Consider the following 23,348-nt stretch of genomic DNA (forward strand, 5'->3'; position numbering starts at 1 on the left):
ATTGTCGTATTGCCTTGTATGATCATGTAGTTGACATCGTATTTGTGGCAAAGCCACCATGCATAATTTTCATACATGTCACTCTTGATTCATTGCCCATCCCAGTACACCGCCGGAGGCACTCATATAGAGTCATATTTTGTTCTAGTATCGAGTTGTCATCTTTGAGTTGTAAATAAATAGAAGTGTGATGATCATCATTAATAGAGCATTGTCCCAATAAAAAAAAGAGAAAGGCCAAATAAAAAAAGGAAGGCCCAAAAAAGGGGAAAATAAAAAGGGACAATGCTACTATCCTTTTTCCACACTTGTGCTTCAAAGTAGCACCATGATCTTCATGATAGAGAGTCTCTTGTTTTGTCACTTTCATATACTAGTGGGAATTTTTCATTACAGAACTTGGCTTGTATATTCCAACAATGGGCCTCCTCAAGTGCCCTAGGTCTTCGTGAGCAAGCAAGTTGGATGCACACCCACTTAGTTTCTTTTGTTGAGCTTTCATATATTTATAGCTCTAGTGCATCCGTTGCATGGCAATCCCTACTCCTTGCATTAACATCAATAGATGGGCATCTCCATAGCTCATTGATTTGCCTCGTTGATGTGAGACTTTATCCCTTTTTGTCTTCTCCACATAACCCCCATCATTGTATTCTATTCCACCCATAGTGCTATATCCATGGCTCATGCTCATGTATTGCGTGAAGGTTGAAAAAGTTTGAGATTACTAAAGTATGAAACAATTGCTTGGCTTGTCATCAGGGTTGTGCATGATGAGAGCATTCTTGTGTGACGGAAATGGAGCATGACTAAACTATATGATTTTGCAGGGATGAACTTTCTTTGGCCATGTTATTTTGAGAAAACATAATTGCTTAGTTAGTATGCTTGAAGTATTATTATTTTTACGTCAATATTGATCTTTTATCTTGAATCTTTCGGATCTGAATATTCTTACCACAATTAAGAAGAATTACATTGAAATTATGCCAAGTAGCATTCCACATCAAAAATTCTATTTTTATCATTTACCTACTCGAGGACGAGCAGGAATTAAGCTTGGGGATGCTTGATACGCCTCCAACGTATCTATAATTTTTGATTGTTCCATGCTATATTATATTATGTTTTGGACATTATTGGGCTTTATACACTTTTATATTATTTTTGGGACTAACCTATTAACCGGAGGCCTAGCCCAGAATTGCTGTTTTTTTGCCTATTTCAGAGTTTCGCAGAAAAACAATATCAAACGGAGTCCAAACAGAATGAAACCTTCGGGAACGTGATTTTCGGAACGAACGTGATCTAGAGGACTTGGACCCTACGTCAAGACATCAACCAGGAGGGCACGAGGTAGGGGGCGCGCCTACCCCCCTGGGCGCACCCTCCACTCTTGTGGGCCCCCTGTTGCTCCACCGACGTACTCCTTCCTCCTATATATACCTACGTACCCCAAAGTACCAGATACGGAGCCAAAAACCAAATTCCACGGCCGCAACCTTCTGTACCCATGAGATCCCATCTTGGGGCCTGTTCCAGAGCTCCGCCGGAGGGGGCATCGATCACAGAGGGCTTCTACATCAACACCATAGCCTCTCCGATGATGTGTGAGTAGTTTACCTCAGACCTTCGGGTCCATAGTTATTAGCTAGATGGCTTCTTCTCTCTTTTTGGATCTCAATACAATGTTCTCCCCCTCTCTTGTGGATATCTATTCGATGTAATCTTCTTTTGCGGTGTGTTTGTTGACACCGATGAATTGTGGGTTTATGATCAAGTTTATCTATGAACAATATTTAAATCTTCTCTGAATTCTTTTATGTATGATTGGTTATCTTTGCAAGTCTCTTTGAATTATCAGTTTGGTTTGGCCTACTAGATTGATCTTTCTTGCAATGGGAGTAGTGTTTAGCTTTGGGTTCAATCTTGCGGTGTCCTTTCCGAGTGACAGTAGGGGCAGCAAGACACGTATAGTATTCTTGCCATTGAGGATAACAAGATGGGGTTTATATCATATTGCATGAGTTTATCCCTCTACATCATGTCATCTTGCTTAAAGCGTTACTCTGTTCTTATAAACTTAATACTCTAGATGCATGATGGATAGCGGTCGATGTGTGGAGTAATAGTAGTAGATGCAGGCAGGAGTTGGTCTACTTGTCTCGGACGTGATGCCTATATACATGATCATACCTAGATATTCTCATAACTATGCTCAATTCTGTCAATTGCTCAACAGTAATTTGTTCACCCACCGTAAATACTTATGCTCTTGAGAGAAGCCACTAGTGAAACCTATGGCCCCGGGTCTATTTTCCATCATATTAGTCTTCCAACACTTAGTTATTTTTATCGCTTCCTATTTTACTTTACATCTTTATCATAAAAATACCAAAAATATTATCTTATCATATCTATCAGATCTCACTCTCGTAAGTGGCCGTGTAGGGATTGACAACCCCTTATCGCGTTGGTTGCGAGGATTTATTTGTTTGTGTAGGTGCGAGGGACTCGTGCGTGGCCTCCTACTGGATTGATACCTTGGTTCTCAAAAACTGAGGGAAATACTTATGCTACTTTGCTGCATCACCCTTTCCTCTTCAAGGGAAAACCAACGCAGTGCTCAAGAGGTAGCAAAACTAAACCGATAATTCGAAGCGACTTGCAAAGATATCAAATCATGCATATAAGAATTCAGAGAAGAACCAAATATTGTTCATAGATAATCTTGATCATAAACCCACAATTCATCGGATCTCGGCAAACACACCGCAAAAAGTATTACATAGAATAGATCTCCAAGAACATCGAGGAGAACTTTGTATTGAGAACCAAAGAGAGAGAAGAAGCCATCTAGCTAATAACTATGGACCCGAAGGTCTGTGGTGAACTACTCACACATCATCGGAGATGCTATGGTGTTGATGTAGAAGCCCTCCATGATCGAATCCCCCTCCGACAGATCGTCGGAAAAGGCCCCAGATGGGATCTCATGGGTACAAAAGGTTGCGGCGGTGGAAAAGTGGTTTCGTGGCTCTCCTGGATGTTTTTAGGGTACAAGGGTATATATATGTGAAAAGTACGTCGGTGGAGCTACGAGGGGCCCACGAAGGTGGGGGGCGCGCCCTCCTGCCTCGTGGCCGCCTCGTTGCGTCTCTGACTTCCACTCCAAGTCTCCTGGATTGTGTTTGTTCCAAGAAAGATCCTCGCAAAGGTTTCATTCCGTTTGGATTCTGTTTGATATTCCTTTTCTGCAAAACACTGAAATAGGCATAAAAACATCAACTGGCACTGGGCCTCCGGTTAATAGGTTAGTCCCAAAAATAATATAAAAGAGCATATTAAAGCCCATTAAACATCCAAAGCAGATAATATAATAGAATGGAACAATAAAAATTATAGATACGTTGGAGACGTATCACGCATCCTGCCGTAGTCCGACGTTTGCCCCTCGCAAGGCCTTCTCAAGCGGATCCTCAGGCTTCTCAGGAGGCCCAGATCTCGCGAGCCCCCAAGGGCTTGCCTCGGGAGGAAGGTCCGGCCAGGATGACAAGGCACGCCCAAGACCAGCGGAGCCAAGGTAAGGCGTGACAACTACTGGGCTCAGGAGCCCCGCGGGCTTGTGACGGTATATCTCAAGCCTTGTCCACAGAAAGCACGCCATAATTCCATACATTATGTTTCATACATAATAAGGGGGTCCCCATTTTCAAAATACCTTCACACCCCACCGGGTTCCACCTGTAAGTTTCCCTTTCTTACACAGATTAGGGCAAAGAAAGCACAGGGTTAGCTGGAGGCGCCGCCTCCTTCACTGACCTCGTTGTCTTCGTCCCTGTCATCAGAGTCGTTGCTGGAGTCGCCTATGTCGTCGTCATCCGCGTCATCTTCTCCGACCACCGCCACGGCCGCACCCTCTTCAGGCGCGAACTCCGTGACCAGGGCGTCCACGTGGTCGTCCACCCAGTCCGACAAGTTGTCTCAGATAACCCTGGGCACGGGGGCTATGGCGGCATCGAAGCCGAAATGGGGATCAAGGTTCTGAAGGTGACTGAAGATGCGCGAGAATGCGCGCCCAAAGAGGCCCCGACTCCTCTCCTCAACGAGCTCACAAGCCCTCGCGGCACGGTCCTCCAGGCGCATCACGATTTCGATGAAGAAGCGGAGGTGGCTGGTGTAAACTTCCTCACGCGGGTGAGGGGCGCTCTCCTCGCAGATAGTGCTCAGGGCTCGGTTGGCTCTCACCTGAGGTTCTGGAGCATAGAAGCGTGCTCACGCTAAAGCGTTCGCCGACGGCATGCCTCGTCCGCGTTCTTCTTCGCGAGAGACGCGGCCCTGTCAATCTATTGCTGGAGCGAGAGCAAGTCAGCGTGCGCGTAGGCTAGGTCAGCCTGGGCGGAGGTCTGAGCTGCCACAGCGGCCCTCTCATGTTGTTCCGCCTCATCCAGTTTCGTCCTAAGGGCGATGGTCCTGCCCTTAGCCTCAGCCTCCAGGAACACCAGCGCCAGGCGGTACTCGTCGGCAAGATCTGCATGAGCCTTTGCCACCCTCCGGTCAACCTCCTCCTGCATCTTGGCTTCCTGCATGGTGACGGTGTCCTCAGCCATGCTCACCTGGCGCTCCCTCATCTCCAGCCGCTCAAGCTCGAGGCTGCGCTCCGAGGCCTCTTGCATCAGCGCCTCCTCGCGTTTCTGGACCTCTTTCTCTTTGGAAGGTGCTCCCCTCATTGACGCCAAGACGGCTCTGTGTGCCTCAATCTGCTGCTCAAGGGTAGCGTTCAAGGCCAGGAATTCTCGTTCGTGCTCCTCGGCGATGGTCGGCTGCCCTGGCATCCTCCAAGGCCCGGGCACAGGCCTCGCGTGAGGTTGCAAGGGACACCTCGGCCTTCACATTGGCGTGCTCATGCTGAAGATGCCCGAGGTTGATGGCCACCTTCAACTGATGCCACTCGTCCGCCAGCCGAAGGTCCTCCGTCTCAAGGCGGGCGTTGACATCGACAAGCTCTTCTCCGAGCCGGCTCAGCGCACCCATTGCCTCCCGGAAAAGCTCGTGGCGTACGACACCGCGCCCGCACGCGAGCTCTAGCGTATGGCCAAGTCCATCCTTTGCGCCGGGGTTATTGGGGAAGCTTGAGGTGGCCTGCCTGCCCCTAGTGGGGGGCTGGAGGCTGGCGCCTTCCCCGCCGTCCTTCGGGCCTCAGCAAAGGCACTGGATGGCGTGGCCTCGCTACTCGAAGACGAAGCCAGGGCCGGGATCACCCAGCCCCCGGTGATGACCAATGGAGGATCCCTCGGCACGCCTTCCGCACCCCTGGGCGGACCATGAAGGATGAACGACAGGAGCGTGGGATCAAGGCCCCCCGTCGGCGCGTCCGCCTCCAGGACAGGCCCCGCGCCTCGCGGAGTGGTCCGGCAGGGGGAGCTCGAGACCAGGGGCAAGCCGAGGACTGGTGGAGGCCGCTTTTCAGGAGATCTTGCTGCCGCAGCTGAGGGGATCCTGAAGAGCTATTGTCAGGAAATGATGCAACACGCAGAAAATCGCGAAGAAGAGGTACTTACTCGTCTACGGCTATGTACTTCCTCTGCTTTAGCGGTCGGTAGGCGTCACCACTGCAGCTGGGAGGCCCCTTCCTCTTGCGGAGTGCCTCGAAGTTCAGGCGCAGCTGGCCGAAGCCCGGGGCGCGGTTGTCAGCATCTAGGGCGGGCTGCGGAGCCCCTCGGGTGGCGACCTCGGGAACCCTAGGTTGCGTCAGCTCTCCGGCCACCACCTCAGGACTACTTCCCCGAGGTTCAGGGGTGGCGACCTCGGGAGCCTCGGGTCGCACCAGCTCTTCGATCGCATCCTCAGGACGGCTCACCCGATCCTTGGGGGCTGCCATCTCAGGAGCATCGGGTTGTGTCGCTTCGTCAGCAGCCGCCCCGGCAGCACACGGCGGCACCCTCCCCCCTGCATCCACCTCCGGTGCATGCGCCGCAGGGACGGCCGGCAGAGGAACCATGAGGATAGGGTTCTCGCGGGGCCCCTCAAGTCCGGCTGGGCACAACCCTCACTCGTCAAAGAGGGGCATCTGCCTCACGAACTCCACCTTGTTCGAGCAACAATAACGGAGGCAACCCTCCTCCGGAAGCGTGGCTGGCTCCGGGTCGCCCGTCAGAAGCTCAAGCACCATGTGCAATGCCTTGGGAGGAAGCGCGGGCACATGGAGCCTCATGGGGTCCCTGCTGCCAGCAAGGGTCCACATCAGTCGAGAGTGGCACTGGAGAGGAGCAATACGGCACTGGACGAACTCCTTCACCACCATGGGCGCTGTCACCCCAAGCTCCTTCAACCTGGTAAGCCAGTGCCAGACATGGGCCAGCCGAGGGTCGGCAAGCTTCGCGTGCCCCCACCCGGAGCTGGGTTCAGCCGGTGCCCGGGGGAGCAAGAGCGGGGAGTTGAGCACACCGACATCCACGAACACCCACCGCTTTCGAAATCCACTTACAACCGCGAGAGCTAGAAGTCGATTCCTGAGCCGGCCGTCGCCTCCACAGCCTGGGAAGTTACGCACCCCGAGCACTGACGGGCGCCGGTCAGGTGAAGAAAGAAGAAATGATGAAACAAGGCCACGGAGGGAGCAATGCCCACCATGGCCTCACAGACGAAGGCGAATATAGCAAGGAGAATAATGGATTGGGGATCCAGATGCAGCACGTGGACTTGGTAATGCGAGATTATAGCATTGAAGAAGTCAGAGAAGGGGGGAATCAGGCCTGTCAGGAGGGCGTGGAGATGAATGGGGATCTTGGTGGCTGCCATATCGACCATGGCGCAGGAAGCAGGCCAAGCCACCGTCGCATTCCACTCATTGGAACTGGCGGCAAGCGCCGGGCGGATCTTGTCCAGCATCTCCCGACTGACCACCATCGACCGCTCGAGGGCGGGCTCGAAGGCCGGTGGAGATTCAACTGGGGCGCGGGTTTTTCCCTTCTTCTTCCTCGTCAACCTCGGTGACATGTCAGAAGGGGAGGACCGGCGTTGGCGTCAGAGCTGAGAAGGTGGAGGAGCCAAGGGAGAGCACGACAAGCAATGAAGACGAAGCTGAGTCGGCGATGGCGACCGCCAAGCTCGGCGAATATCAAGGCTGCATGGGGAAGTGGGGGTGCCCACGTCCCATCAATCGCCACACATCGACCAAGGCCGCAGGCGTTGGGGGCCTGCGGCGCTCCGCCCTTGCCCTTTGGCTTCGCCTCGAAGCCAAGTCCAAGCATGCCTTGGGCCCGGGGGCTACTGTCGGCGTCCTGGGAATGGGGGTACCCAGACTTGCCTGTCTGCGGCCCACGGCGTGGCTCCGTCAACGGCCCAGTACGGCCCAGCTTCAGTAGCAACAACTCAAGACCCTCTCGAGGGGCCAAGCCTCACCAGGCAGACGACACCAAGACTTCCCTGAGGGCGGCCTCACTAGGCTGGCTCCTGAGGAGCGGAGATATCAATGCAAGGTGCACCTCGCGAGGTTCCTATGACGTGAGCCATGATGACCAAGGCCAGGCGGGCGCCAGCGGGCGCAGTGTACCAGTTTCCTCTTTGGTGCTAAGGAGGCAAGCGCAGGCGCGGAGTCCCGAGGAATCAAGCAAAGGTTTCCATATCGGTGCAACAAGACCAAGACCGCCAGGACGGCAAGATGGAGGTCATCATGGAGCCCACCACGCCATCACCACCGGAGCCTTTTGTAGGCGAAGACTACTTTTGTCAGGATAGCTTGTACTAGTTGTTCCCCTTCAAATTTGGCCGTTGTGGGATCCCTTCCCGCCTACATTTGGGAAGAGGACCAAGGCAACTATATATAGGACTTAGCCACCACCATAGAAGGGATCACTTCCACCCGCCTCACCAGCTCATCGACCTCAAGAACACCTCTCCTTCTGAGGCTGTTCATCCAGTGTACTAGTTCATCCTCAGCCCCTCGAGGCAGTCCACCACAAAGCTGGAGTAGGGTATTACACCGCAAGGTGGCCCGAACCAGGATAAACTGTTGTGTCTCTTGTCCCTTGGGTTCGTCGAGTTAGGCCGTGGGATCGTCGAGTAGGCAGATAGGGAGGAGAGAGTTCTTCGCACGCACCCCAGAGTTCGAACCTCACAAGGGTCTGCCGAACCCCGAATCCGACAGTATCCTTCCCACCAACGAAAACGACTTCGAGTTCCCAACACTTTCCATGCTAGATATATCATAGGCGGTTCCCAAACAGAAAATAAAGTTTATTCCTTTTTCAACCATACTTTCACTTTCCATGGCTAGCCGTATCCACGGTTGCCCTTGATACATCTCCATCGTATCTACTTTTCCAAACACTTTTGCCCTTGTTTTGGACACTAACTTGCATGATTTGAATGGAACTAACCCGGACGGATGCTGTTTTCAGCAGAATTGCCATGGTGTTATTTTTGTGCAGAAATAAAAGTTCTCAGAATGACCTGAAACTTCACGGAGATTATTTTTGGAAATAATAAAAAATACTGGCGAAAGAATCAAGTCCAGGGGGTCCACACCCTGTCCATGAGGGTGGGGGCGCGCCCCCTGCCTCGTGGGCCCCCTGGTGCTCCACCGACCTCAACTCCAACTCTATATATTCACGTTCGGGGAGAAAAAAGTCAGAGAGAAGGATTCATCGCGTTTTACGATACGGAGGCGCCGCCAAGCCCTAATCTCTCTCGGGAGAGCTGATCTGGAGTCCGTTCAGGGCTCCGGAGAGGGGAATCCGTCGCCATCGTCATCATCAACCTTCCTCCATCACCAATTTCATGATGCTCACCACCGTGCGTGAGTAATTCCATCGTAGGCTTGCTAGACAGTGATGGGTTGGATGAGATTTATCATGTAATCGAGTTAGTTTTGTTAGGGTTTGATCCCTAGTATCCACTATGTTCTGAGATTGATGTTGCTATGACTTTGCTATGCTTAATGCTTGTCACTAGGGCCCGAGTGCCATGATTTCAGATCTGAACCTATTATGTTTTCATGAATATATGTGAGTTCTTGATCCTATCTTGCAAGTCAATAGTCACCTACTATGTGTTATGATCCGACAACCCCGAAGTGACAATAATCGGGACCACTCCCGGTGATGACCATATTTTGGGGAGTTCATGTATTCACTATGTGTTAATGCTTTGGTCCGGTACTCTATTAAAAGGAGGCCTTAATATCCCTTAGTTTCCAATAGGACCATGCTGCCACGGGAGGGTAGGACAAAAGATGTCATGCAAGTTCTTTTCCATAAGCACGTATGACTATATTCGGAATACATGCCTACATTACATTGATGAATTGGAGCTAGTTCTGTGTCACCCTATGTTATAACTGTTGCATGAATAATCGCATCTGGCATAATTCTCCATCACCGATCCAATGCCTACGAGCTTTTCACATATTCTTCTTCGCTTATTTACTTTTCTGTTGCTACTGTTACAATCGCTACAAAACTATCACTGTTACTTTTGCCACCGTTACCGCTACTATCATACTACTTTGCTACTAAATACTTTGCTGCAGATATTAAGTTATCCAGGTGTGGTTGAATTGACAACTCAACTGCTAATACTTGAGAATATTCTTTGGCTCCCCTTGTGTCGAATCAATAAATTTGGGTTGAATACTCTACCCTCGAAAACTGTTGCGATCCCCTATACTTGTGGGTTATCAAGACTATTTTCTGGCGCCGTTGCCGGGGAGCATAGCTCTATTCTTTGAGTCACTTGGGATTATATCCGTTGATCACTATGAGGAACTTGAAAGACGAGAAAACCAAAATTTATCCCTCAACTACGAGGGGAGGTAAGGAACTTTCATCAAGCTCTGCACTTGATTCACCTTCTATTTTGAGTAAGCTTGCGACACCTAAACCTACTTCTGCTATTAATTCTGATATGTCGCATGTTATTGATGATGCCACTTCTGCTACGCATGATACTTATGATGAAACTACTTCTATGCTTGATACTACTGTGCCACTAGGTGAATTTCTGGATGAACAACACGCTAGGGCAAGAGAGAATGAAATTACTGAAACTGATAATATTGATGAAAGTGATGATGAAGATTCTCCCCCTAGATATGAATTGCCTGTTGTGCCTGAGGGTTATGTTATGGATGAAGAAACTGCTAGAGACTTTCTTGCTTGCAGTGATAGGAATGATCTTAAGACATTATTAGCTAAGCTGAAAGAAAAATCTCTGAATGCTAGAATGAAATATGACCCTGCTTTTGCTACTTCACCTATCTTTATTACTGATAAGGATTATGATTTCTCTATTGATCCTGAGATAATTACTTTGGTTGAATCTGATCCTTTTTATGGCTATGAATCTGAAACTATTGTGGCACATCTTACTAAATTAAATGATATAGCCACCCTGTTCACTAATAATGAGAAAACTTGCTACTATTATATCCTTAAATTATTTCTGTTCTCATTAAAGGGTAATGCTAAGATATGGTTTAATTCTCTTGATCCTGGTTGTGTGCGTAGTCCCCAGGATATGATTTATTACTTCTCTGCTAAATATTTCCCTGCTCATAAGAAACAAGCTGCCTTAAGGGAAATATATAATTTTGTGCAAATTAAAGAAGAGAGTCTCCCACAAGCTTGGGGGAGGCTTCTCCAATTACTTAATGCTTTGCCTGATCATCCTCTCAAGAAAAATGAAATACTTGATATCTTTTATAATGGACTAACCGATGCTTCCAGAGACCACCTGGATAGTTGTGTTGGTTGTGTTTTCAGGCAAAGAACTGTTGATGAAGCTGAAATTCTATTGAATAATATGTTGACGAATGAAAATAATTGGACACTTCCTGAACCAACTCCTAAGCCAACTCCGAAGAAAAGGGGTATTCTATTTCTCAGTCCTGAAGATATGCAAGAGGCAAAGAAATCTATGAAAGAAAAAGGTATTAAAACTGAAGATGTTAAGAATTTACCTCCTATTGAAGAAATACATGGTCTTAATTTGCCGCCTGTTGAACAAATACATGGTCTTGATAACCCGACACACGTAGTAAAGGTAAATTCTCTCTATAAATTTGATGAAGGTGATATTCCTTGTTATAAGTCTGCTAGCCAATGCTTAGATGAGTTTGATAATTTTATTGTTAAACAAGAAAACTTCAATGCTTATGTTGGTAGACAACTGAAATGCAATGCTTATATGATTGAACACTTGGGTGATTATATGTCTAGAGTTAAAGGTGAACTTAAACTCATTAGTAAACATGCTTCTATGGTTACCACTCAAGTAGAACAAGTACTTAAAGCTCAGAATGATTTTCTCAATGAATTGAATAGTAAGAATAATGACTTTGATGTTAGAGTTGCAACTAGAGGGGGTAAAATGACTCAGGAACCTTTGTATCCTGAGGGCCACCCTAAGAGAATTGAGCAAGATTCTCAGAGAACTAATGTTGATGCACCTAGTCCTTCTAAAAAGAAGAAAAAGAAAAATGATAGGACTTTGCATGCTTCTAGTGAACCTGTTGTTGACACACCTGAGAATCCCAATGTTATTTCTATTTCTGATGCTGAAACACAATCTGGTAATGAACATGAACCTAGTGATAATGTTAATGATGATGTTCATGTTGATGCTCAACCTAGCAATGATAATGATGTAGAGATTGAACCTGCTGTTGATCTTGATAACCCACAATCAAAGAATCAATGTTATGATAAGAGAGACTTTGTTGCTAGGAAGCACGGTAAAGAAAGAGAACCATGGGTTCAGAAACCCATGCCTTTTCCTCCTAAACCATCCAAGAAAAAGGATGATGAGGATTTTGAGCATTTTGCTGAAATGATTAGGCCTGTCTTTTTGCGTATGTGTTTGACTGATATGCTTAAAGTGAATCCTTATGCTAAGTATATGAAGGATATTGTTACAAATAAAAGAAAGATACCGGAAGCTGAAATTTCCACCATGCTTGCTAATTATACTTTTAAGGGTGGAATACCTAAGAAACTAGGAGATCCAGGAGTACCAACTATACCATGCGCCATTAAAAGAAACTATGTTAGAACTGCTTTATGTGATCTTGGAGCCGGTGTTAGTGTTATGCCTCTCTCTTTATATCGTAGACTTGATTTGAATAAGCTGACACCTACTGAAATATCTTTGCAAATGGCCGATAAATCAACTGCTATACCTGTCGGTATTTGTGAGGATGTGCCTGTTGTGGTTGCAAATGTTACTATTTTAACAGACTTTGTTATTCTTGATATTCCTGAGGACGATAGTATGTCTATTATTCTTGGAAGACCCTTTTTGAATACTGCAGGACTGTTATTGATTGCAATAAAGGCAATGTCACTTTTCATGTTAATGGAAATGAGCATACGGTACACTTTTCGAGGAAACAACCTCAAGTCCACAGTATAAATTCTATTGGAAAAATTCCAACTATTACTATTGGAGGTTTTGAATTTCCTCTTCCTACTGTCAAAAAGAGATATGATATTCTTATTGTTGGGGATGTGCATATCCCCGTTGAGGTAACATAGTGTTATTCGAAATTTCTCCGGTTTCATGTTATTCGAAATGAGTTTATTAACAAGACCTGAGCAACCTTGTTAGTGGATTCCTTTTGATGAACATGAGATGGATGAAGTTAGAAGGCACAACCTTCTGTACCCTTCTTTTACTTTCTGTTATCTAGATTAAATAAAGCAAAAATAGTATTTTCTGTCTGTTTTCTGAATTATCCGTGCAATAAAAAAATACCCCAAAAATAAAAGTTCTCCAAATGTCCCGAAAATGAAATATGTTTTTTTCTAGAATATTTGAGAATATCTAGCACTGAGAACACATCAGGGGGAGCAAGCACCTGGCCACGAGGGTCCAGGGCGCGCCCACCCCCTGGGCGCGCCCCCTGCCTCGTGGGCCCATGGTGGCTCCCCTCCACTTATTCCAGCCACCACACACTCCTTCTTCCTCCCAAAGAAATCACCAACCAGCTCAAGCACGAGTTCTTGCTCATTTTGCTGCGATTTTCGATCTCCTAGCTCAAAGCTCCACTCACAAAACTGCTTTGGGGGATTGTTCTTAGGTATGTGACTCCTCCAGTGGTCCAATTAGTTTTTGTTCTAGTGCTTTATTCATTGCAAAATTTTGCTGCCTAGGTGACCCTGTTCTTGAGCTTGCATGTTGAATTTATATGGTCCCAAGTAGTTCTAATGCATGATATAGTCTCTAGGCACTTGTGGGAGTAGTTGCTATCAATTTTGTTGATTTTGGTTCACTTTTATTTTGAAGTTACTAAAACATTCAGAAATTTTCAAAAAATGATGAAGAGATTTTTGAGGGGCTCGTCGAGCCGAAGCTCGAAGGACAAGCAAAGCGAGGAGGATAAGAGGCCCAAATATAATCTCCCTCGTAGCGCGGAAGTTCGACCGTGTGAATGGCCTTGTGATGATTTCTTGAGAGCAGTCGGGATTTATGATGATTTTTATGAGCTGGCTGAGAATGCAGGCCTCACCGACTTCCTCCGCGACCAACGCGAACAGTATCTCTTACTCACTAATATTTTTGTGCAAAATTTTCATTTCCATGCTAGGAGGTCACCACCTGCGGTGGATTTCTATTTATATGATGAGTATAAGGAGATGTCCCTCTATGAATTTTGTGAAGTCTGCAAGTTGCCCTTTTCGGGCAGCATAGAGGAACCACATCGTAACGATGTGGAGGTGTTTATTGATACAATTGCTGTAGGGGAAACTAGGAAGGTTTCCGATGCAAGAATTACTAGCATACATTTTCCTGTTCTACGTTACTTTGCAATATTTGCTAGTAGATGCTTGATTGGTCGCGGAAACTGTGGCAACCTTAGTGCCCCTGATATTGTTATTTTGTGCCATGCCTTGTTCCGCGATGACACATTTAGTATGGGCGCTATTGTGGCAAAGCGGTTAAATCTTAACCGTACTAAGGGCCCCATATTGGGAGGTATCTTCGCCTCGCACCTCGCTGCACACTTTAACATACCTATTAGGCATTATGAGAAAGAAGAAAAGTTGTTGCCCCGGTTTTTCTAGACTATAAGAGTATGGCAGCGCATGATTTTATCGTTAAGAATAGGGAAAAGACGCTTAAGTACAAACTGATATTTGATAAAATTCGCCCTGAGATTATTACTTTGCCGGCTCCTTCTTTGTTTGACTTATCTTCAGGCAAGTACCTTGTTCCGCCGGAGATCATTCACGCCTACCAGAACCCCACATCAGCTACAGAGCCAGAGCCGGAACCACAATTTGATCCTTCATGACAGTCTGTTTACCAGTGGGATCCGGAGGAGATTGCCAACCAGTGGCAACCCGAGGCTGCATCACAGTATGACCCCAACTATAACTTTGGATATCCGCCAGGCCAGCCATGGCCATAGACCAACTTAGGCCAAAAGCCTAAGCTTGGGGGAGTACGTATTTCTCACCGACATTACATTTATGTTCACACACTCATGCTAGTTGTCGGTGCTCATACTTTTTCATTGTAACATCCATGCTAGTTTATTTTCTTTTTCTCGCTTTCTTCTTGTGTGTTTGAAAAACCGTAAGAAAAAACAAAAAAAATAGTTGTAGCTTCTAGCTAGTTTACTTTCCATGCTTGCAGTAGTAATAATTAAAAAGAAAACCCAAAAAGATTTCTTGTTCTTCTTTTTCTTGTTGGGAGCTTTCCCGTGTAAATAGTTTTATTTCTTTTCTTTTCCTTGGGGGTCGAGAGGGGGAGACCATTATGAAAATGTTGAAGTGGCTCATACACATTATTGTTTATTTAACAAGAGCCCATATTATCTTGTCTTCTCCTGTGTGTCAGATGCTTGCAGATTCCAGCTTAGTCCAATGCACGTGCACTATTATTATTATACACATCGTTCGGTCGTGCAAGTGAAAGGCAATAATGACGAGATATGATGAACTGATTGAGATGAGAGAAGCTGGTATGAACTCGACCTCTCCTGTTTTTGTAAATATGATTAGTTCATTGTTCCTGATTCAGCCTATTATGAATAAACATATTTGCAATGACAATTAGAGATTATAGTTGCTTATGCCATGCTTAATTAGCTAGGAGTTTATAATGGTTTATCTTGCGTGCCAACATGCTATTAAAATGATTGTGATGTGGTATAGTATGGTGATATCCTCCTTTGAATGATTCAAGTGGCTTGACTTGGCACATGTTCACACATGTGGTTGAAACAAATCAACATAGCTTTCACGATATTTATGTTCATGGTGGATTATATCCTACTCATGCTTGCACTCAATGTTCATTAATTTTAATGCATGTTCATGACTGTTGTCGCTCTCTAGCTGGTCGCTTCCCAGTCTTTTTCTAGCCTTCACTTGTACTAAGCGGGAATACTGCTTGTGCATCCACTTCCATAAACCCCAAAGTTATTCCATATGAGTCCACCATACCTTCCTATATGCGGTATCTACCTGCCGTTCCAAGTAAATTTGTATGTGCCAAACTCTAAACCTTCAAATGAAATTCTGTTTTGCATGCTCGAATAGCTCATGTATCAACTAGGGTTGTCTGTATCTTCCATGCTAGGTGGGTTATTCTCAAGAGGAGTGGACTCCACTCCTCACTCACGAGAAAATGGCTGGTCACCGGGATGCCCAGTCCCATGCTCTAAGCAAATCAAATCGAAATAATTGCAAACAAAACTCCCCCAGGGCTGTTGCTAGTTGGAGGCACTCGTTGTTTCGAGCAAGCCATGGATTGATGCTTGTTGGTGGGGGGGGTATAAACTTTACCATTCTGCTTGGGAACCGCCTATAATGTGTGTAGCATGGAAGATATCGAGATTTCTCGGTTGTTATGTTGACAATGAAAGTATGCCACTCAAAATATTATTTATCTCTATTTCAAAAATTGAGCTCTGGCACATCTACAAATCCCTGCTTCCGTCTGCGAAGGGCCTATCCATTTACTTTTATGTTGAGTCATCACCCTCTTATTAAAAAGCACCAGTTGGGGAGCACTGCTGTCATTTGCATCCATTACTATTAATTTATATTGAGTATGACTATGACTGGATCTCTTTTACCATGAATTACAATGTTTAGTCAGTCCTTGATCTTTAAAGGTGCTCTGCATTTATGTTTTGCGGTCTCAGAAAGGGCTAGCGAGATACCTTCTTGTTATATCATATTATGATTGTTTTGAGAAGTGTTGTCATCCGAGATTTATTATTATTGCTCGCTAGTTGATTATGCCATTGATATGAGTAAACATCAGACCTAAGTGTTATTGTGAATATGGTTAGTCATAATCTTTGCTAAAAACATGAATGTTGGCTTTACATATTTACAACAACAAGAGCAAACAAAGTTTGTAAAAGTTTTTCTTTATCACTTTCAGTTTATCAACTGAATTGCTTGAGGACAAGCAAAGGTTTAAGCTTGGGGGAGTTGATACGTCTCCGTCGTATCTACTTTTCCAAACACTTTTGCCCTTGTTTTGGACTCTAACTTGCATGATTTGAATGGAACTAACCCGGACTGACGCTGTTTTCAGCAGAATTGCCATGGTGTTATTTTTGTGCAGAAATAGAAGTTCTCGGAATGACCTGAAACTTCACGGAGATTATTTTTGGAAATAATAAAAAATATTGGCGAAAGAATCAAGGCCAGGGGGTCCACACCCTGTCCACGAGGGTGGGGGCGCGCCTACCCCCCTGGGCGCGCCCCCTGCCTCGTGGGCCCCTTGGTGCTCCACCGACCTCAACTCCAACTCTATATATTCACGTTCGGGGGAGAAAAAACCCAGAGAGAAGGATTCATCGCGTTTTACGATACGGAGCCGCCGCCAAGCCCTAATCTCTCTCGGGAAGGCTGATCTGGAGTCCGTTCAGGGCTCCAGAGAGGGGAATCCGTCGCCATCGTCATCATCAACCTTCCTCCATCACCAATTTCATGATGGTCACCGCCGTGCGTGAGTAATAACATCGTAGGCTTGCTGGACGGTGATGGGTTGGATGAGATTTATCATGTAATCGAGTTAGTTTCGTTAGGGTTTGATCCCTAGTATCCACTATGTTCTGAGATTGATGTTGCTATGACTTTGCTATGATTAATGCTTGTCACTAGGGCTCGAGTGCCATGATTTCAGATCTGAACCTATTATGTTTTCATGAATATATATGAGTTCTTGATCCTATCTTGCAACTCAATAGTCACCTACTATGTGTTATGATCCGGCAACCCCGAAGTGACAATAATCGGGACCACTCCCGGTGATGACCATAGTTTGAGGAGTTCATGTATTCACTATGTGTTAATGCTTTGGTCCGATACTCTATTAAAAGCAGGCCTTAATATCCCTTAGTTTCCAATAAGACCCCGTTGCCACAGGAGGGTAGGGCAAAAGATGTCATGCAAGTTCTTTTCCATAAGCACGTATGACTATATTCGGAATACATGCCTACATTACATTGATGAATTGGAGCTAGTTCTGTGTCACCCTATGTTATAACTGTTGCATGAATAATCGCATCCGGCATAATTCTCCATCACCGATCCAATGCCTACGAGCTTTTCACATATTGTTCTTCGCTTATTTACTTTTCCGTTGCTACTGTTACAATTGCTACAAAACTATCACTGTTACTTTTGCCACCGTTACCGCTACTATCATACTACTTTGCTACTAAATACTTTGCTGCAGACATTAAGTTATCCAGGTGTGGTTGAATTGACAACTCAAGTGCTAATACTTGAGAATATTCTTTGGCTCCCCTTGTGTCTAATCAATAAATTTGGGTTGAATACTCTACCCTCGAAAACTGTTGCGATCCCCTATACTTGTGGCTTACCAGCCCTCCATACCAACACTTTCCAAGGAATTTATTATTTGACAACATAAAGTAAATTCATTTTTCATTTCGGGACTGGTCATCCCTAATACCTTTGCCTTACTCTCGTGCAATGACAAGTGAATAAACACTCATCGTGAGAATAACACATCTAGCATGGAAAATATTAGCCACCCCTCACCGCTCCGCGAGCAGTACGAACACACAAAAGAGAAGCTTATTTTGAAAATTAGAGATGGCACATACAAATTTGCTTAGAACGGCAAAAGAATACCGCATATAGGTAGATATAGTGGACTCATGTGGCAAAACTGGTTTAAAGGTTTTTGGATGCACAAGTAGAGATCATACTTGGTGCAAAATGAAGGCTAGCAAAAGATTGAGAAGCGACCAACCAAGAAACAAATAATATCATAAGTGAGCATTAAGCATAATTAACACCGAATAATGCACCACAAGTAGGATATAATTTCATTGCATAATAATTGACTTTCGTGCTTGCATAGGGAATCACAAACCTTAACACCAATATTCTTACTAAAGCATAATTACTCATCAACATAAGTCACATATCACATCACCATATCTCAAAACTATTACTAAGAATCAAGTTTATTTTGTCCAATAATCTTCATGAAAGTTTTTATTATATCCTTCTGGAATATCTATCACTTTGGAACTAATTTTCATATGTTGCTTTTGATAAGCTCAAACAAATATAAGTGAAGATCATGAGCGTAATTTTTTTTCTCTCAAAATAATTTAAGTGAAGCAAGAGAGAATTTATTGAAAATTTTACTAACTCTCAAATAAATCTAAGTGAAGCAAGAGAGCATTTCTTCAAAAATACTAAAGCACACCGTGCTCAAAAAGATATAAGTGAAGCACTAGAGCAAGTCCATAGCTCATAAAAAATTCAAGTGAAGCATAGAGAGCAATTCTAACAAGTCATGACATAATTTTGGCTCTCTCAAATAGGTGTGTCCAACAAGGAATCAAGACTTAAAACACAAAATAAAACAAGCAAAGACTCATATCATACAAGACGCTCCAAGCAAAACACATAGTATGTGATGAATAAAAATATAGCTTCGAGTAAAATACCGATGGTCGTTAGAAGAAAGAGGGGATGCCACTCAGACATCCCCAAGCTTAGTTGCTTGCTCACTTTTGGATCATAGCTTGGGATGCCGGGGCATCCTAAGCTTGGGCTCTTCTTAATCCTTATTCCTTCATGCATCGTAAGATAACCCAAAACTTGAAAACTTCAACCACACAAAACTCAACAAAACCTTTGTGAGATCCGTTAGTGTAAGAAAATAAATTACTACTATAAGTATTGTATCAAACCAATTCATATTTTATTCTTGCATTATATCTACTGTATTCCAACTTTTCTATGGCAAAAACTCATCAAAGAAAACCATAGAGCCATCAAAATAAGCACACAATGCAAAGAAAACAGAATCTGTCAAAGCAGAACAGTCTGTAGCAATCTGATTTGTTCGAATACTTCTGGAACTCCAAAAATTCTGAAAAATTAGGACGACCTGGATAATTTGTATATTAATCTACTGCAAAAACAAATTGGTATTTTATCACGCTCTGGTTAAAAATAAGAATTGTTTTCGTGAGCGCAAAAGTTTCTGTTTTCAGCAAAATTAAACAACTATCACCCAAGAAGATCCTAAAGGCTTTACATGGCACAAAGACTAATTAAAACACAAAAACACAATCATAACAATAGCATAATCGTGTAAACCCTCAAGAATAGAAAGCAAGAAGCAAAAATATTTTTTATTCATTGGGTTGCCTCCCAACAAGCGCTATAGTTTTACACCCTTAGCTAGGTATAAAGCAAGGATCTAAGTTTTGTCATGTTTGTTTCGAGACCCATAAGATGCCCTCATGATTGAGTCATATGGTGGCATAATTCTTGTTCTAGGAAGTGTTCCATACCCTTCCTCAAAGGAAATTGGAACTTAATATTGCCTTCTTTCATATCAAACACGGCACCGGTAGTGCGTAAAAACAGTCTACCAAGAATAATTGGACAAGACGGATTGCAATCAATATCAAGAAAAATAAAATCTATGGGCACATAATTCCTATTCGCAAGAATAAGAACATCATTAATTCTTCCCATAGGGTTTTTAATAGTAGAATCCGCCAAGTGCAAATTTAAAGAGCATTCTTCAAGATCGGTAAGACTAAGCATATCACGTAAAGATTTAGGAATTGTAGAAACACTAGCACCCAAGTCACACAAAGCAAAACACTCATAATTTTTAGTCTTGACTTTGACAGTAGGTTCCCATTCATCATGCAATTTTCTAGGAATTGATACTTCTAATTCCAATTTTTCTTCAAACGCTTTCATCATAGCATCAGCAATATGTTTAGTAAAAGCTTTATTTTGTTCATAAGCATGGGGCGAATTTATCATGGATTGCAACAAAGAAATACAATCAATCAAAGAGCAACTATCATAATTAAAGTCTTTATAATCCAAAAGAGTGGGCACATCACTACTTAAAGTTTTGACCTCTTCAAACCCACTTTCATCAATTTTCTCAACAAGATTTTCACCCTGCGAAATATCGGGACGCCTTCTAGCTAAAGTTGACTCTTATCCAGTCCCTTTTTCATCAATCTTAATTTTACTAAACAAGGAATCAGTAGAAGAAACACCAATTATTTTAAGATCTTCATCACTTTTACGAAAGTAATAACTAGAAAATGCTTTTTCTAAAAATTCTGTTTTAGCTCTAAGCATAGCGGTTCTTTTCTTACTTTCATCCATAGAAACATAAAGGGCTTTAATTGATTCATAAACCTTAGGCACAAAAAATTTCATCTTGAGATTTTCCACATCATGAGAAATTCTATCAACACTTCTAGACAAATCATCAAACTTATTCAACTTTTCTTCTATGGTAGTGTTGAAAACTTTTTGCGTGTTGATAAATATTTAATATTATTATCAAGATCAGAGGTGTTCCTATTATTATTATAAGATTGATTTCCATAGGAAGTACCATAATTATTAGAGGAATTACTAGGAAAAAGGCCTAGGATTAAAATTGCCTCTATAAGCATTGTTGTTGATATTATTTCGAGAGATAAAATTCACATCTATGGCATCACTATTTTGGTCAATCAAAGTAGACAAAGGCATATCATTAAAATCAACAGGAGCACTTTTACTAGCAACCAATTTCATAAGAGCATCAACTTTTTCACTCAAAGAGGAAATTTCTTCAACGAATTAACTTTTTTACTATTAGGAGCTCTTTCGGTACGCCATTGTGAATAATTTTCCATGATATTATCAAGCAATTTGGTGGCTTCACCCAAAGTAATTTCCATAAAAGTACCACCCGTGGTGGAATCTAAAAGATTACGAGAAATAAAATTCAATTCCGCATAAATTTTTTGTATGATCATCCAAAGATTTAACCCATGAGTTGGGCAATTCCTTGGCATCATTTTCATCCTTTCCCAAGATTGTGCAACATGCTCATGTTCAAGTTGCTTGAAATTCATGATCTGGGTTCTAAGGGAAATAATTTTTGCTGGCGGAAAATACTTAGTGATAAAGGCATCTTTGCACTTATTCCAAGAATCAATACTATTGCGAGGCAAAGAAGAGAACCAAATTTTTGCAGAATCACGCAGAGAAAACGGAAATAATTTCATCTTCACAACATCATTGTCCACATCTTTTTTCTTTTGCATATAGTATAATTCCACGAAGGTATTAAGATGGGACGCGACATCCTCATTAGGAGTGAAAGTGCATTATATCGACTAGAGGGGGGTGAATAGGCGATTTTTATGAATTCTTCACTAAGGAATTTCAGGGTGAGGAAATTCCTAAGCGAAGAACTACTTGCAGCGGAATAAGTACTCAGATGCAATCATAGCAGAACATAAGCATGGTCATCATGATGAAATGTAAAGACGCACATAGTACAGGAAGCGTAAGCACAGGATAAAACAGGATGAAGACAAACAGACTGAAGAAATTGAACTAAGGAAATTGAGAAAGTCTTCAGTCAAAGTCTTCAAACAGATATGAACAAGCACACAACACAATAATGAGGAAATGAAAGAGTTGATGAAATAGAACCAGTAGGCTTGGTGAAGACAATGATTTGGTAGACCAGTTCCAACTGATGTGACAGTTGTACGTCTGGTTGGAGCGGCTAGGTATTTAAACCTGAGGACACACGGTCCTCACCGTATTCTCCTTGAGCTAAGGTCACATAGACCTCGCCCAATCACTCGTGGTAAGTGTTCAGGTGACTTCCAAACCTTCACAAACTCAGTCACTCGGCGATCCACAATTTCCTCTTGGATGCTCTAGACCATGACGCCTAACCGTCTGGAAGATGCACAGTCTTCAAAGGTAACAAGCATCGCATCCACACAGGATCAATCTCTTCAGTGATGCTCAATCACTTTGGGTTTGTAGGTGTTTAGGTTTGGGTTTCCTCACTTGATGATTTTCGCTCAAAGTCCTCGGAGGATGGGATGCTCTCAAATGACAAGTGTTAGTTTCTCTCGGAGCAGGCAGCCAGCTAGTGGTTGTAGGGGGGCGGCTATTTATAGCCTAGGGAGTAGCCCGACATGATAAGACATAAATGCCCTAAAAGATATGACCGTTAGGTGGGTAGATATTTTGGGACAGTTGGCGCGTAGCACAGCAACGGTCGGATATTTGCGGCTCAAATTCCTTAGGGCTATCATGTTCCTCACTTGTAGGCAATCCGCATTGGCGAATTCCTAACTCCTCAGTCAGAAATTCCTCAGAGACCAGAAGAACTTCGTCTCTGTCACTGAAGAAATTGACTGAACTGTATGAGATTTCCAATGGCTTCACTCGAAGGGATTGGTAGGTGTAGGATTTTGAGTTGAGCATCACATGGAAATTTTTCCTTAGTATTTCCTCGACCCCCTTTAACAGTACGGTGTTTCCTATGACTCAAGAAAGAGAGAATGAAACTACAAAACAAACGTCTTCACGCTTCATGTTCCTCGAATGAATACCAAGTCTTCAAGGTCACACCAATTTCTTTACTTTCAAAGTCTTCAGAAAGTCTTCAGAAATCCAAAGTCTTCAGTCGAAGATATTCATTTTTAGGGGTCGACTTTCTCTGTAAATATCAAACTCCTCATAGACTTATAGACCTGTGTACACTCACAAACGCATCAGTCCCTTAACCTATAAGTCTTCAATACACCAAAATCACCAAGGGGCACTAGATGCACTTACAATCTCCCCCTTTTTGGTGATTGATGACAATATAGGTTAAGTTTTCAACGGGGATAAAACATAAGAAGTGTAAATACTGATATTGAGGAATTTAATTGCAAGATATAGAAGAACTCCCCCTGAAGATGTGCATAGTGAGGGATTTGCTTTTGAACCAATGCACACTTGAAGAGTAGAATCATGGAGATCTCCCCCTATATCTTGTAATTCATGCACGCA

Source organism: Triticum aestivum, chromosome 4D (assembly GCF_018294505.1).
Source record: "Triticum aestivum cultivar Chinese Spring chromosome 4D, IWGSC CS RefSeq v2.1, whole genome shotgun sequence".
NCBI lineage: Eukaryota > Viridiplantae > Streptophyta > Magnoliopsida > Poales > Poaceae > Triticum > Triticum aestivum.